Raw genomic sequence first — 11,651 nt, forward strand, 5'->3', positions numbered from 1 at the left:
GTATTTCACACGGCGATTTTGCTTAGGGCTTTGGTTACGTTTATGGGGCTTGTTCTCGTCACTTCTCTGGCAATCAAAATTTTCCTAACACACGAATTACATTTATAGTGGAATGTTTCCACATTGCATCGCGTCAGTTAACCTAGAGACGTTTAATTTTCAGGTTTTACGCCTTTTTAATGGCTTTTATGTAACAGATGTTCACGTGCAGAGGAGAACGTGCACCGCATATTGCGCAGCTCACGCATCACAAGCTGGTATCTTTCAAAGATAGTGCAACAATACATTTCCACTGCTGCACTAGATTTAATATTACCTTAAGGTTTGTGTCTACATGGTTACACAATTACTGTTCGTGACAGTGAAATCGTAGCCTAAATACATACTTTATTGCTGTAGGGTTTTAGCTATACAAGTCGATTCTCTACAACCGTACATCACATAATAGTGTCCAACATCACATTATTAGCTATTAATACTAATATTTCGTTAACTCTTAGATATGCCTTATTGTATTGAAGAGTAGGCCTACAATACATCTGTCTTGGTACATAGTGTACTAACTGGATGATACAGAGAGGCTGTCTGGTGCACGTGAGACCTGCACAATAGCCTACTGAAAATAAAACCGTAGCGTTCTACTGACAGCCTACCTCATACCAAGATGAATGAAATCCTGGTACCAGGTCATTTTTACACAATGAACACCTAGTCTGGACTGTGGCTAGAATTATAGAACGAGGGTTATCTAGTAATATTTGTATTACCATTAAGTCATCTGGAAATAAACGGTCAAATGTTGAAGCTAATCATTAACGTGTAACGTCTTCCCCTCTTGAGCTGACATGAATCCTTCAGCAAATGTATCCTAATTTATCCTATCCTAATCCACCCGTGTTAGTACCTACACTTATATATGTTTATCAGACACAATACTGTTGTGAACAAAGTAAACACAATGTATGTTTTGGTCTTCTGGTAAAGGATTTGACAGGTCCAGAAAAAGTGGTGGGGGATACTCCTTTGAATTAGCATGCTTCATTCTACTGCCTTACCAATTCATTTTTCTTCACACAAGGAGAGCCCTTTACTAGGCTGTTTAGGTGTAAGAGCCTGCAACATACACAGTTACATGACAGAAATTATATTTCTCTAGAAATGGTATTTCTCTTGACTTGGTTTGCAGGCATTGTTTTGGACTTATTTACCTCAGATCTCAGACTGTGCATTTTTATTATGAATTTCACACTTTCAGTAAATCCAGGTTAACACTATATTTATGTGGGTCCAGTATTACAAATCTTTTATTTTCTAGTAGATATTTTAATTAAACAAGGTAGCCCTAGTCATGGACAGTTTTTCCAATTCTTCCAGCAGTATTTTTGCGGTCTGTTCCAAAACACCTGTAATATCCTTTCATCAAGGAGTTCTGCCTTCCACAAAAGCAATGTTTGTCAGTATTTGTAAATAACAACTGCCGTGTGCCATAATGTCTTCAGTGAGCAAACAAATGCATGTGGCACTGGCTGTTGCGTTTATTCCACTTCTGTATTTACCAGAAAATGTGCAATGGATTGGTTGAATTATTTCTGTGTTTAAACTGGTCTTAAAAATAATAGTTTGTGTTGATGTTGCTCATAGATCATCCATTTTGATCATCAAAAGGCTTGTTTGAAGTCTGATCACATGGTTCATTTCTGTCAGTTTTGGTCATTGTAAGTTTGGGGGATCTTTTATTGTGTTCTTTTCTCTGGTCCAAACACTGACGTTTTCTGGGGTGGTCTCGCATTAGTAAGTGCAAGTTTTGGCAAGTTAATCCATTATGGTATTTTTTAAAGTTGAATAACAAGTAAATGGCTGTCAATGGAAATACATTTTGATCAGTTAAGTTGGCATGGAACTGTCAATATGAAGACATCATATACTCAACTGTGTCTTCATACTATTTATATTACTGTGGGATGTTAAGATGTTATGATAACTGACTCAGTCTGCCAAATAGCCAAGAACAGAAACTTAAACACTAAGACTGAAGGATTTAAAAAATGGGGGGAACTAAAAATGTCCTGGGAAAGATGTGGTCGGAAGACTTTAAACTGTTGCTGTGACAATGTTATTATAAATTCTTGTGCATCAGTGAAACTTGATTTTACCCTTTCAAAACAAAGACTGCTGAAAATATGTTGGTATCACAGGCTTCAACATATAAATATATATACCATACATAACCAAAAAAGGGATATAGGCCTTCAGCAGGTACTTTTTCCATCAAGTGATACAATTTCTGTCTGTGGTGTAATTTCTCATAGTTGGTTAGTCTTGAAAAAGGACCGGATAATAAACTGAGATAGCAATATGAATAATCAGTTGAGGCCAAAAAGTAAGCACAGAAGCACACTTGAAATGATAAATTGTTTCCTTTGTTTGTTTTGGTTTAGGAACTGTCTTGGTAAAGGAAAAGACAGATTGTCAGTAAAAAAAAGTGCATTGCAAGATGGTAACAAAAGCAAATATGTTGTGCTTTAGTCACCACATTACTGTGAATATAGCGGCTATGGAAAATGTAACAATCAATGTGATCCATTTCTTGAATGAAACAGAGACACTGTTAGAGATGTCAGAACTAAATGACAGAAGTTAATTGCATGGTGCCTGGTGGTAAGGTACCTAGGTGGCTCTACCCTAAGGGTCTGGCTGTAATGAATGTGATGAAATGTGTAGGATTGTGCTTAATTATAATGTGCTGGCACTGTGTAGACACTTGTGAGGATCACTCCTTTTTTTGGTTGCACACTGTGGGCGAGATACAAAACTGGTGGGCCGTAGAACATCTACCTAGCCCCCAGCTGCACTTTTCACCTTGTCTGGCTGAATGATAGGACAAGTAGGCAGGAATGATTGTATTAAATAACTGAGGGAACTGATTCCATGTAGGTTAAGCACCTTGGTCGTTTTGAGTAAGAGATGTCTTACTGAGGCTTAGTAGCTAACAGAAACTTGTAGTGCCAGTTACTTTTGGTGTTTGACTCATGTTTTATACACTTTTGTTGTCATGTTTATTTTTTTTATTGTATTCTCTTGTGCACGTGGTTTAGATATTTGCATAGTGCTTTGTTTCTCAGATATTCTTTCGAAACTATGGGTGCGTTTTATTTTTGTATCTATGCAAAATTCATGTGTCTTAAGTGTGTGGATGTTTCATGATGTCTGTCTTTACAAATGTTATATTCAGCACCTTACCTGTTGCATGAACAGCTTACAAAAAATAACCATCATTACTTTTACAGTGGATTTGTAATGTACCTATTTTACTAAGTCATTCATTAAAGGCTTTTGTGATGGACCTCAAAATGCTTATGGCCCATTTTGTCACTTAGCTTGTTATCTATAATTGAATCTTATGAAAAGTGTCAGACAATAAATAGAATTGTGTACCATTAGTGGAATTGACATTTGTCAAGTTGTCAAAGATTTGATATCTGATTCATCTTGACACTGTCTCTCCCTGACTTTGTTTTATATTTGTACAGTGTTTTATGTCAGTCATATGTCAGTTCATATCCTTAAATGGATTAATTCTGTCTGAAATGTCCTCAGTTGGGGAAGAAGTGGCTGTATGCACTGTATGTGTCCACTTTAAGGTGCAGTCTGGGATTCTAATCCCATTCAGCTTATGTTAGATTCAGTGAATTCAATTAACACAGTGCTTCAGCAGCACGGAAGAGACAGGTGTAATTTGATTGGCTGCTGAGCTCAAATATCAACAACTTTTCGCAAAACCAAAGCTGAATCGCGGACAGCATCTTAAAGGGGTCTCCACATACTGAAGAGTGTGTCTGAGGTCTAGAATCACATCTAATTATAATGGAATTCATGTATAGAGAGCATATAATCAAATAGTGAAGATATAAGGATACATCATTCAAAGATAATGTAGTGAATGGATGAACTTTGCTGGCTGACATGTTTGGACTGAAAATGGTATCAGGTTGATGCACTATTTTTGTGGGGCTCGAACACCTGACAGGCCTCACTTTTAGCAGTTCAGGTGATAAGTGTTGACACCATGATCTCCTGTGTAAGTCATATTCATACAAGGAACTCATTCACAGCAAAAAAAAAAAAAAAAGGTGTTCCCCTTTCAAAACATTTACAGAGCCATTGTACATAAGTACTGTACATAATACAGCTGTAAGTCAGAGAAAAACTAGAGTTTGCACTTTGAAAAGGTCATTTAGCGAGGAGAATGAAAGCACCACTTTTCCCTTGTGTGTTCTGCTCTGTAAGTCTCCTCTGCAGGGCTCCAGTGTCACGTGCCCTTTGGGACCTTCAGCAGTATGCGGAGTGTCACCCTGCTGGTGCTGCTGTGCCAGATATATACGCCCACTGTGGCTTGGGGGAGGGGGGGATTTCTGTGCTGGTTTCCTATCTGATAACATCAGCCTCTGTGGACCTCTGCATCTCTCTTTCCCAAGGCAAAGTAGAGGGTGTTGGCTCTCTGTAACCACAACGACTAGACAGGCCATTACAAAGTCTTCTTCAAAGGACTCTTGTGATTTTGTTACATATAATTTCCCAAGAGGTCAGCTCTACTTATCATAAATGTATCCTTATTGTCTGTATGGTGTCTATGATAATCTTTATTAATCATCAGGGTATCCAGATTTTGTGACGGGCACAGGTAGAACAGGAAGGTACTTATGAACACTGCAAAGATAGCAAAGTGGTACACAATGTCCATCTGTTACAAAATAATGGTGATAGAGAGCTGTTTTCTACAGATATACATGTACTTTCTTTAAGATCTGGTTTGTAATAGAAAAGATTATCACTGGAATAGTCTAGTGGTTTTTTTGTTTTGTACATCAAAGTAATTATGTCTGTACCACATAATTTTCATATTTTTAAATGTAAACCTGTAATGACATTAAAGTACAAAATTGATTCAGGTCCTGACACCGTACACCTTAGCATTTATGTTTTGTCTGCTGTTGGAAATGAAGACACAGTCAGATGTTCTCCGTCAAACCGCAGTAGATCTCAGTGGGTGTGTAAAAGTTTGTCATTTCAATAATTGTTTGATATTGAGTAAATAATTCAATGATTTTGATCCATTTGATTCACACACACTTCAGCATCAGGGTTTGGTCCATAGTGTGCTCTAGAAAATCTGAGCAATTCAGAGCCATTATTCAAGCCACCTGAGCCAGAGCAGCCAGAGAGAAACAAGGCTTATGGTTACCTGAACACAGTTCCATACACCTGGGAAATATTGTTCCGTGAGTCACTGGTTTAAAACACATTAGCTGCCTCAGCAGCACTCATCATGCAATTCAAATCGATGGTGCTGTGACACAACTCACTTGATGCATGAAAGTGGAAAATCAAATCAATATGAGGAAAAAATACTCAATACTGTTGCTATTTTGGTTGTGGCATACACGGCTATGAAGATCAGGTTATCAGAGGAGAGTGAGGTCTATTCAAGAATGTATCTCTCCAAGGTCTGCTTGAACCTGTGACCAGATTAGATCAAGAAACCCTTATTTAAATATCGATTCTGTGACTGTCTAGCACTAGCAATTGATCAGTAGTTAATTAACACTGACACGCTGCTAGAGACCAGTGGATTGCACAGACATAATCCAAATGCATGCAAGCGAGATGGTTATATCTGTCTTCTTGTCTTCCCTACAGAGTTCTTTTACTCAGTATTTACTCTGTCTAATATGTAGTAGCCATGAATGTTCTGAAAAATTTCTCTCATTGCCTTTGTTACTGCTCTCTTCAAACCTCAAAACAGCAGCATCTCTGTTATGTAATATTATGTTAGCCTAAAACTCCTCTAATTCAAGATTCCAAATAAAACAACCTTTTCGCAAATATTAAGCTCCCCCCATAGTTACTGTTGCTCCGTTGGACAAGTTTGTTCGGACTAGTTTCACAAGAAAAGGCGATACCGGTTCTGTTTAGCCGGGTGCTGCAGTGTGTATTAGAATGGATCTCTGGGCATCAGGCAGCCGACAGCAAGGACCACAGTATGCGATGGAAGAATATATTGACAATGTTAACTTTTATCAACATGTATCAGTAGGATAGGACTGTCACTCAACCGTTTTTCCATTTTCCCCTTATGCACTGAGTTGCACCAGCCTGTAATGTGGCTTCATAGTACAGTGATGTTTGAACAGACGTAGGTGTCCTTGTTGATGGTATTTATGTTCAGCTAATGGTGAGGGCTAGTCTGGGAAGTCCCGCCCCACTTCTTCCGGCCAAATTGATTTTGCCTCAGAACTGGGTCTGGCCAAGTTTGCATACCCGTTCATTTCAAGATTTCCAGAATCCTTGGAGCCAATCACAAACTGGCTTTTGGCTACCTGGCGCGCCATTGGCGGATTTAAACTTACCACGGCTACGTTACAAAATCTACTGCACGGAGAGTTTTTAAACATTGGACATGGTGGCCGCCAAAGCACCGCAAAACTTCGATAAGGCAAGTTTTCTTTGAAAACAGAACAGAAACTTGCCCTGGAACAATTCATACAGAAAAAATATGTGTTTGCTTTATTACCGATTGTTGTATCGTTGTATAGTATCGTTGGTCTGATTGGTTAAAGGACTGTCCAATCAGGTGGCTGAAGTGGAGCGCCGTTGAGAGTTGGCCAGACCAACTGAACAAATGGAATGCAGTGAAGGGGCAGGGAATTCCCAGACAAGGTGAGGGCTACTGCACAGCTTAATTCACACTTTACATCGGTCAAACTGTTTGGAAATGTTATAAACACAACGTGTTCCACCCGGTCAGGGTGTTGCTTTTACAGGTCCCCCAGCCACATCTTTTAACCACGTTCAAAATTTCATTTTTTTTATTTCAATACAGACAAGGGAGCCTAGCACAGCATAACAGGAAAGGGGAAAGTTGTCTGACTTCCGCCGGAGTCCAAACCATGGTTAATTGATACTCCTTTATGATGTTGCTATTTAGAGAAAAATTGCTCATTTTAGTGGAGTTTAGTCACATCAGATTCATGTGGCAGATGGCAGTTTGATACCATCTGCCTTAGTAAAACAGTCATGTCCGCTTAGTTTTTCAAACAGGAGTTTTGTTTTGTTGTAAGTATGGAGAACAATCAACCTCATTGTTACTAAATTATAATTACAGTAATGTGCTGAACTGGTTGAGTTCCTGATAAAAAAATTATGATGAAGAGTTTTATCTTAAAATAAAGAGGATGCAGGACAACTGAGTTGGCTTAGTCACAGGAGAGTGTAGCCAGATCAGAGCGAGGTTCGCCCACAGTGAACATGAGGCATTAACTGAAAATATGGACAGTAGATGACTCTAAAATGTGCTAAAAGATCTGGCCTGCTCTCAGGTAAATCAAACTTTTTAGTAGCATTGAGTTGTAGGATTTTTGAAAAAGAAAATAATATGAGCTTATTTCTTAATTTCTATACACATATCTTTTAGTACAGCAGGTAAATACCTTAATGTCACATTCAGTGCCACCTTGCACCTTACACTTTTGAAAGGACATTGGTAGCAGTGTGGTGAGTTTCCTCTCACTATCAGCAGTAAATAATGAAGTGATATTTGACCCCTTCTGAAATCAAAGGCTTTACAACATGCTATATCTGGCCGCTTCTTAGCACACCGCTAACCAACAAGTTTCTCTCCTTCGTCTCCCTGCCTCAGAGTCACTGTGTGGATGTTGGCTTGTCTCCCTGAATGTCAGCTGCGGTGTGATATCTCTCTCCACCTAAACCCATCCATCCAGCCCCACACTCCCTCAAGGCCAGACAGCCCCTCCCTCGCAGTATTTGTGGTGCCTCGCTGCACTCCTGGCGTCCTCCATCCAAAACTCACTCGGACAAGAATGAGGTATGACGGCAGTCAGAACGGATCACCCTCCTCATTTCTCTCTCTCCCTCTCTCTCTCCCTCTCTCTCTCTCTCTCTCTCTCTCTCTCTCTCGCGCTCTCTCTCTCTCTATCTATCTCTCTCTCTCTCTCTCTCTCTCTCTTCAGTGCACTCACCTGAATTTATTTCCACAGATTAAAGCATCACTTCTATTTTAAACCCTTCTTTTACTCCCCTGGTTAACAAGAAAGGGAGGAAATGGCTTTAAAATTATGAGGGAAAATAAATATAAATGAATTCTTATACACACATACAGTATTTATCATTCATAGAGGTATGGGTGCTAAAAGTAGTTTTCCCTGTTGCTTTTTTTAAAGACCTAGTACACAGGACATTCTTGGACAGTAATGGATGCTCCTAAAAATAGTTGCTAAACTCTGGTACAAAAATGCAGTCCTCTCCAACTGTTTAGCTATATAACCCCTTCTATATTTTGAATGTCCACTTAGAATTCAGAGGTACTTTGCCTTCATTTAGCATCCGTATGTACCAGGGACGTGCAGTCATAGGAGGCAGGGGAGGCAGAGCCTCACCTGTCATTTTGAAAAGTAAAAAAAAAAAATATTAAAAAAAATAAATATTTTTTTGTATAATAATCATATATATTTATGTATTATAAAATAAATATTCATATTTCTCTAGTTATCTGTGTTACGAGTGTCATTTCTGCATGATTCCGATCATTTCGAGCATTTTTATTATCAAAATCGCTGAATTTGAGCATTTCCGGTTCCCAGTGATCAGCCAATGAACATTGGACGTGCGGTCAAGGGAGGCAGATGCATTGCAGTCTATGAGCAGGGTAGGCAGTGCCTCCCCTAGGATTGCGAAATCACTCCAAACTGGGTTTTACGCATGCGTGCGCAAGCGTAGAACCTTTTGAGTTGAGCTGAAAACGCATTGAAAAATATTGCAAGGGAGGCACGCACTACCACGGATTCAAGAAGGGTGGCGAGCGAGAGGGCACTTGTTGGGTATATAATCTGACGTTGGATTTTCTTCTTCACTTCTCTATTTGAGCTTGACAGCGAAAATAGAGGATTGCATTGCTAACCTGAAGCAGTTCTCAAAACTGAACTTTCAGTCCAAAAAAGAAATTATTGATAATGGGAGAGACGTTGGCCCACCTTTAGGACTGGAGGCATGTTGAATTAACTAAGAACGTTTAAGTATTTTAAGTTAACACAGTAGTATTACACATTTGCATTGGAGTATTTCACGTTTCCCAACGGGACTACATATTCATGCGCAACACGAACCTAAAGAAGCTAAAGGCTGTTGCTGCAGGAAAGTTGCCATGAAGTTGTGAGCAGACTAGGTAGGTGCTAATCCTGAGCTAAACTAGCCACTGATCTATACTGATAATCGTGAGTGGATTAATTTTGTTTCACCTCAAACTGACGGTTATGAGCTCCAACGAAAGTGCACCAACTTTAAATTATACTGGCCAGTAGAACATTTTGGTATTGTGTGCTATGTATGCGGTGTTTAACTGTTTACATGTTAATATATTGTGTAAATAAATATGGAAATGTTTTTTCGAAGCTGTCCGAGTTGGTTAAATGGTCATTTAAATTAGCATCCCACCACCGTAGTTATATTTTCTCCAGACAAAATGAAATGAGCCATATCATTGGTGGGAGGGCTACATACACTAGCTTGCAACTATTAATATCTTATTAATAACTCATCATAATACAATACAAAAACAATTGTTTGAAAATAATGGTATTAGACAATAAAAGAACGTTTTTTCAGTTCTGATCAGATGACAATTTTAAAACCATAGACATATATACATGTATATATACATTATATAGTTTAAACTAGAGCTCAAAATGACGTAATCACTTCCGGTTTCTGTGCCTCACCAGCTCCGAACCTCACTGCACGTCCCTGGTATGTACCATATTACAGCCTCTGTGCTTTTGGATTGTACTTGGTATTCTAAACTGATTGCATAAGCGTAGCGAGACAGGCTAATGTGAAGAGTGGCATTATTCCTCTGAATCATGCTATTTTAAGGTCCAGAGACCAAATGCAATAACTTACAGCAGTGAGCAGTGAGTCTGCCCTTTCTGCTAGCTATGGTTTAACATTCTGATATTGGAAATCAATGCAACACACGTTTGCTTTGCTTTGCTTTCTCTCTCTCTATCTCTCTCTCTCTCTCTCTACCCCTCAACCTCACCCACTCCCACTCAGCCACCCACACACACACACACACACACACACACACACGCACGCACGCACTCACCTCTCTTTCTCATTTGATCGTTTTCTCCTCACATCAGCACCTTCTCTGACTCTGGGTGGGTTTCCTTTGAGAATTGGTGGAACACACTATCCAATTATATTAGCAGAGGCCACAGAGGCCAGACACCTTTAATCACCAGCCCTGACAGGCTAGAGGCACGCTGCACCAGGGCCACATAAATAATGAACGTGTTGATGCTCATTTTTTCCCTATCCCACCATCCCTCTCTTTTTCAGTAAACAGAGTTGCTTGTGGTGGAAACATTGTAAGCATTAGGTTCGATTGTGGCATATCTTATCTGTGATGTTGGAGGAGGGTCCAGTGATCCCCACACTGAGCCTGCCCTGTGTTCTTGAACTCTCTGATGTGTTTAATTATGTCCACAACATTTGGTCTGGACACTGATCAGTTGAGGCATAGCTTTGATGTTTGGGTGAACCTGAGTGGTTCTCACTGTATGTGTGTGTGTGTGTGTGTGTGTGTGTGTGTGTGTGTGTGTGTGTGTATGTGTGTGTGTGTGTGTGTGTGTGTGTGTGTGTGTGTGTGTGTGTGTGTGTGTGTGTGTGTGTGTGTGTGTGTGTGTGTGTGTGTGTGTGTGTGTGTGTGTGTGTGTGTTCATTAGCCCTCACTGCATTTCAGTGTGCAGTGTTTGTAAATGAGCCATCTGGTCCAACCCCTCTGCCCCAGCTGTGTGTGTTGAGCAATAAGCTCTGCCTGTCAGAGCTGCCGCATCCCAAAGTCAGGCGCTTCCATGTTCATTATGGTCAGTCTGTTTACTGCCTTCCTCTCATTCTGTCCTTGTCTGTCTGCTTGCCACTGGCCAGACTGTTCTCTGTTTCTATCTGTCTCTCTGTCAGTGCAGTTGTGCTTTATCTCATCCTGCCATGTAACTCATGTAACTCATGGCAAACGCGTCAGGGTGGAGCTCACATATTAGAAATGAGTGGCCGCTACAGATTTCTGAGAGATGAAGGAGGCATTGTCTACCTTTATTTTGTGTAGGTTTTATGTTATATGTTTTACATTTTTACAAAATATATTACAAAGCATAAGGAAGCTTCCTGGACTCTTTGTTTTCACAGCAACCCCCATGTGTTGGTCACAGTTGAACAGCTACATGCTGCATTCCTTTAGTATTTGGTTGATTGTTTCAGCCTTACCCAGTGGTGTAGTCCAGGGTATACGCAGGAATACGGAGTATAGCCACTTATTTTTCAGTCAACATTGCTTATACCCACTTCTCAAAACAGGGCGTTCATCCTGTGCTGTATGGGCTGCTTAAAAAAAATGCAAAATTAAGAAAATACCCACTTCTCCAGGGACCACTGCACTACTGGCCTTACCCCCCAATATCACAGAGAGATCATCAGGAGGTTTTGGATTTCCAAGTATGTGCAAATGTATTTGAATGTAACATATTCATGTTTGGCCTTGAATTTATCCTTTTGACAGGGCAGTAGTCTCATTGCAATCT

Source organism: Sprattus sprattus, assembly GCF_963457725.1.
Source record: "Sprattus sprattus genome assembly, chromosome: 8".
NCBI lineage: Eukaryota > Metazoa > Chordata > Actinopteri > Clupeiformes > Clupeidae > Sprattus > Sprattus sprattus.